The sequence below is a fragment of the Seriola lalandi genome, unplaced genomic scaffold, assembly GCF_002814215.2.
Source record: "Seriola lalandi dorsalis isolate HSWRI2012SDOR001 ecotype SW California unplaced genomic scaffold, Sedor1 jcf7180002054237, whole genome shotgun sequence".
Taxonomy (NCBI): Eukaryota; Metazoa; Chordata; class Actinopteri; order Carangiformes; family Carangidae; genus Seriola; species Seriola lalandi.
In genome coordinates this window covers 122,096-128,396 of record NW_019524790.1, presented here as the reverse complement: position 1 = coordinate 128,396, position 6,301 = coordinate 122,096, and positions in this window count along the sequence as shown.

Sequence of the window (6,301 nt, the reverse complement as noted above, 5' to 3'; positions counted from 1 at the left end):
TCAAATACTTAAGTACAAATCTGAGGCACTTGTACTTTACTTGAGTATTTCCTTTTTCTGTTGCGATACTTCTACCCCCCCGCCATGGCCAGATTAATCTTCTTGGCCCTGGGGCCAAGTTTGTTGTTGGGCCCCTGTTGATCACCACTCAACATGGCAGTTTCATTATTTTCCCAGGCATCTATAAACCAACTAGTGCTCCAGAGCTGAAATGATAAAATGATTAGTCGAAGAGATGAATATATAAGATGTAGGTGGTCAGGCTAATCTTAACTATGTGACACAGCTGAGAATCTTTATCTTTAGTTTCATCATATGTTTTGTATATAAAATCTAAATCTACAAAGTAATTAGTAACTACAGTATATGTTGTCACATGAATGTCTTGGACTAAAAAGTAGGGACTTATACAATAAATACAATGTCTCCCTCTGAATTGTAGTGGAGTAGAAGTTCAAAGTAGAATGAGATGGAACTCAAGTAAAGTAAGATCGTAGTAGCAGAAGCAGTCACAAACATTCTTATATCAAAGATGGATGAAATAGATTTACATTTTTTACAAGCCTCTCATTCATGAGGCATTTTAAAAACATTGACTTTTGCTGTGGGATTGGACCAAGGTTAGATTACCATCTGGGCAAAATGAGCAGCTGCCCTCTAAGGCACCATAACCTCAGGGGCCTGAAGGCTCCCAGTTCACCATGCGGCAATTCGTTTTTGGAAATCTGATTAAGAGAACATTTGTTTGGTAATACCATTTGCAACACTGAAGCACAAGATAAACTGAAATGATTAGGGCTTTAGGTTGACACCTGCATTGTTATATAATCTTGATTTGAGGCCCCTCTTGTAGAGGGGCCTCAAATCTAGTTTCAAAGCCTGTCTTATGTCAGTTCAAATTGCACTTCCATAGTACTGTGCATATTCTGTCAAAATGTATTTAATCGTTACCATAGAATAAATACTAATTTCTAACTAATGCTCACACAATTCACAGAAAGTGGGAGAAAGGGTCAGTAGGGAGCCCCTAGAGGATTAAAGCGACTCTGGATGGGACTGGATAGATGAATGGATAACTGCATTAGTTGATAAATGTTTTAACATTTACATGAGGGATTATAAAATAATGATCTTTGTATGTATTTTCTCTTTTTCTCTTAAAAAGAATAAAACAAAAGTAAAACTTTGTTTAGATAGGTAGGGAAACTCTCATCTTCCCAAAGCACACTTGTGAAAACTGCTATTACAGGCACATTTAACTGCAACTGCTGAAACCGTTGATTGTACAAATAACCATTTGCTTTTTAAGCCCGATTATCTTCTTCACAGCAGTGACTGAGCAGATAAAGGTTCATTGTTTTGCTCAAGGAGACACTGTATCTTTATCTGTTTTGGCAGGCCCTATGGGTGTTGTGGGAATCAGGCTTGTAACCTAGTATTTACACACTATCGATCAAATTTATGTGCAGGTTTCCGATTGTAAGCTGATGTAAATCTTGTTTTCATTTGACATATTTGTAAGGACTCTTGGACTACTGTAACAGTAACAATTCTATCAATCAGTCAAAATATGGATTACACAGTTTTACATAGATTAAGATAGATTAATCTTAGGCCCCAACTACATTCACTGTTCATTTACTACTGTCCATCTAGCATATTGTAAATTAGAAGAGGTTGAGGATTACAAAGCAGCCAAAGAGGAGAAAAGCTAACACAGACCTAACTCTACAGGAATATTGCATCTGAATGTTTAATTAAATAGTCTACTGGCATGAAGGTGATAGTCAGTGATTGTTGTGTTGGAGGCTGTTGAGGCCTATATCCTGTATGGACAATGTGTAACCAATGATTTAAAGCTATTTTACAAGGAGGAAGTGAATGTGAAAGTTAATATAAATCCCAGGAGATCAGCTGCTAAAGGACAAAGCAGTCACATGCAACTGAGGCACTTGGCTGATTTCTGTTTTTGAAGTAGTGAAAAAGTTTGTTCTCGCCAGCTTCAGCACGGGCACACATTACGCTATCCTAAAAGAAAGTGGTAATGAAACACTCGCATTGTTCTTTTCTTTGAGATAATTACAGCGTTTACACATTCAGGAATCCAGCGTCGTGTGCAGCACGGTGTTATTATCATGCACTGGAGCTTGAACTGATAAACTTGCTCCCTCAGCAGTTTCAGGGGGACATCATATTTATTCACTGAAGATAAGCAATAATGCTTGTTTCAATGTGGATCCCTCATGTTGAGCTTCCCACTTCATTCAGCAGTGCCGTCTTCGTGGCCTGTATTAGCCCAGAGTCCTCATCAGGGGATGTGAACTCTGCAGGAATCCTCCCTCTTCCAGTGCTGGAGCTCAGCTTCGCTGTGATTAAAGCATGACCCATGATGTGTCACCACACTATACCCCCTGCCTTTATACCCTCTGGTGGTTTATTTATATCCTCAAAGAGCTATAAATCCCCAGGTGAAAGTGCTGCCCTTTTCACCAATCAATCTCCCCTCCTGGGCCACTTTGCATTGGAACTGTAAAGTCAGTGCAGTGAGGAGGCTCTTGTCTTTATGAGATGATAAATCACATCTTATTTTCTTCCACAAAACATTTAATGTGTTAATAATATCACCAATTTGGGTGAAATAGTTTCAGTGAGGCTTATTTCACACATAACTCGTGCTGCATAAATGCTCAAACCCCCTTAGTAGCACTAAATACTTTATGAGCATTTATGGGCCATGACCTTTGTAATTGTGGTTACCTCATTTAGGTTTTATTCTGCAAAAAAATCTTACTCAGTAAGCACTATTACATTTTCTTCCAGGCAGGCAAGGCTGTACTGGCACCACCTCTCCTGTGACCAGTGGGTGCACATCCACACAGACTGTCTGGGACATTTGGTTTTACAGTCTGTGAAAACAGCCTTTGTTAAACACGACATTCCTCACTAGTCACATTGGTGAGCCAGTCCTTGCACACCTCAAAACCTCACACCCCCAACCCCCCTGCTCTGTAGGCACACTCACGGTTCTATCCCCTGCCAAGGCTTGACCATCTAGAGCAAGGATAGGTCACCTCAATGCTGACGCTACACACTTTTGCTTGCAGCACCACATAGGTCTTCCCCATAATGAGTTCCCTCTGAAATGACCCTCTGCAGTACACACTGACCTTTGGAAGGCCTACGAGAAGACAATTAAGACAGCGTACCTGTTACAGAGAATATTCACATTACTGAAAGATAAGGCTACAGCATTGAATATATTTGACAATAAACATGCAGGTTAGCGATATATTTCAAAGTACAATTTAACTCTGCCCAATATTTAATATCCTGTAAAGGCATGCAGATAGGAAGGAGGAGAAGGTGACATCATCTATTATCTACAGTGTCTGGAGTTCAAACTGATTATAATTCATGCACAATCATTCTGGACTGTACATTATATGCACATGCTGGTTCAGAGACAAAAAGCCACATGCAAATGCAGTATATTCACATTACAGGTTCTGTAACAACCCAGGGCTTCCACCTAATCACAGCCATAAACAGCAAAGGAAACAGTGTAGGTCATATCTTTTGTAATGAAAAGGTAAGCGCAATATGGAATAGAGACTCCAGTAAATAAATTTCAATTGACTGGAAATGAAACTGCAGATGCAATGAATCCAACTGCAGCAATGAAACATAAAAATGTATTACAACAGATTTAGATCGCCATCTGCTGGAATGAAAGGATAGCTTCACAAACCTTTCTGTGGTGTCCCTATGAACACTAACACTGACTGAAATTTACATCAGAAGTATATTAAGACAGTATCTCTATCTAGTATGACTAGGAGGGACAATTACAACAAACAAAGCCTGTTTTAATATTAATGGGGGCATCTGTGTATTGTTTTAAGAGAACTGACGATTGTTAACCTCTCATTACGTTTACAAAAAAAGGCAGTTATAGGAAAAGCCTTTGGTTCACCCTCAGAATAGATTTGTGTTTTGTTGTCTGACTGAGGTCTTAACTCATGAGTTAATCTGGGAAATTGGCAGAAAGTGAAAAAAAGTTGCAGCTTGTGAAGCTCTATCTACATGCAAATGAGGTCAGTCTGCTTTCATCACATTTACAGGTTTTACCACCTTCCCACACATTAGCCTAAATTTGAATTAGAGAAATCTATCTTGTTTTGTAACTTGTGTGCTGGAAACAAAACTATCCAATAATGGAAGTAATTGTTTTTCAATTTAAAGAGTCTCAGTTTTTTAATGTTGACCAGAAGTAGGCTGGATTGTTTATTGTTCTGTGACAGTGTGAAAAGAGATGACACTGCAGATGAAGTGATGACAGCGGGGATCTAAGAAACAGCCTAAAAAGCTCAATGGGAGAGAGTCAGGACATGGGTAATTTGCAGTGAAGGTAGAGCTGTTGAGTGACAAAGAGATACAAATGATGAGTAAAGCGACACTGCCTTTAAAGATGTTCTCAAAGGAACAGGTGAGTGGGAATCAGTGGGAAATTCAATTGCACCAGTAAAACTTCACATTATCAAGAAACGTGTTTCTCTGGCCAAATGTGTGGTCTCTCTGGGTTTTAAAGTTTTTAGTGGCTTCTGACATTTCAGCAAACAGAGCATTTCCAAAGATGGCCACAGAGCACATTCTGTTCACATAGTTGGCACAGATGTCGCTCATGTATAAAATCTGTTTACACCAACAATCAGTTCAGAAAAAATCTGGCAAATACTGGTTTCAAAGAAATTCCATCCTTCGGCAAGTCATTTGGATCAATGCAGTGTTACACAAAACAAGCACTAGAAACACAATATCGAATCTAATCCACTTGTTACTTAAGCAAATATGTAGTAAACACAAAATGAAATGCTACATTTCATTTTCTGATGCTACTGCAAGTGAAGAGCAAAAATAAACAGTTTTATACTTTTATACCATCTTGTCTTTATTATAATGAATTCGGACAAAATATAACACAAAAATCTGATCTCAAATCACAACACAATAAACAGTAGAGAGAAAACATAATCCTCTATTTTGCAGGAGCAGTTGATAGTCATTAATCAAATAAATAGTATTAAAGGTGCTATTTGTAAGTTTTCTCTGCCGCCAAACATGGTTTCTTGCTGGGAGTGGGTGGTGGTGATTGTCACTTGATAAGAGCTTCGGCCATTGTTGTCTTTACAATACAAGAGGTTACAATATGCCCTCTAAGCAGGGCAGATTGGAGGCTACAGTGAGTCACTATCAGAAAGTGACCAGACAGGCCGAGGCTAGCTGGTTAGCGTGCTAACATCAGTTGACGAAAAGATGTGATAGAGACAAGAGTTAACAATGATGTTGCTTTCCATCGCTGGAGACAGTTTGACAAGACAGAGGCAAGTTTGATGCTGAATTTCTTCTAGACTAAGTACATAGCTGTTAATGCTAACGTTGGCTATGTAGCAAATAACTTACAAATAGCTCCTATAAGTGACCAAACCCTTATATGGAAACGTTTGTCCTCATTTTGTGTGATACACTGTTTCAGTTTATGAGCACATACATTTGTGGACAATCTACTACAAATGTGACATGGCAAATCACATAGTCAAATATAGGCTCAACATGAAAGACACTGTAGGGGTGATTAAAACAATTATTTACTTTGAAAGTGTATCAATCTTTTTTATGCTTTCTTCTGTTTTCTGATACCTGTTTGTTTCAGTCTTCTCTCAGATAAGCCTCGGGCACCTCTTCCTCATCATGATTATTCTGGGCTGCAGCATATTTCGCCACCCTTTCAATCTCCATTACTTTGGTCTCGGCCAGCTTCTTATCTGCATCCGCTGACAGTTTCTGTGCCTCCTCAACCTGCGACAGGGCCACCTGAACGTTTGTCCTCACCGTGATGGACGCATGCTCAGCTCCTGGGAACACACAGACGCAAACATAAAGTTCAAGGGTTGACATAATAACACCATCTCAAGTTCAGACATTAGGTGTGGTCATTAAGAAGGCACTCCTGTCCATCATCTCCATTTTGTCTTACACAAAGTCCTGCTGAGTAACAGCAAATGATCTGTACACTGTCCAAAGTGTAACACTGACAGCAGCTGAATAGGAACGGGGACAAACAGTTATGTACAAAGCTTTAAGGGGATGATTCACAGCTTAACACTTTTATTCACCATAACAAGAGCCCTGAGAAAACCTGCCTCGACACTGCAACCATAACATCCCAACCATTCAGTTATACAGCCACATATTCGCACTCAGACATTTACTTTTACACACCTGATGTGTACGCTGCCTCAGC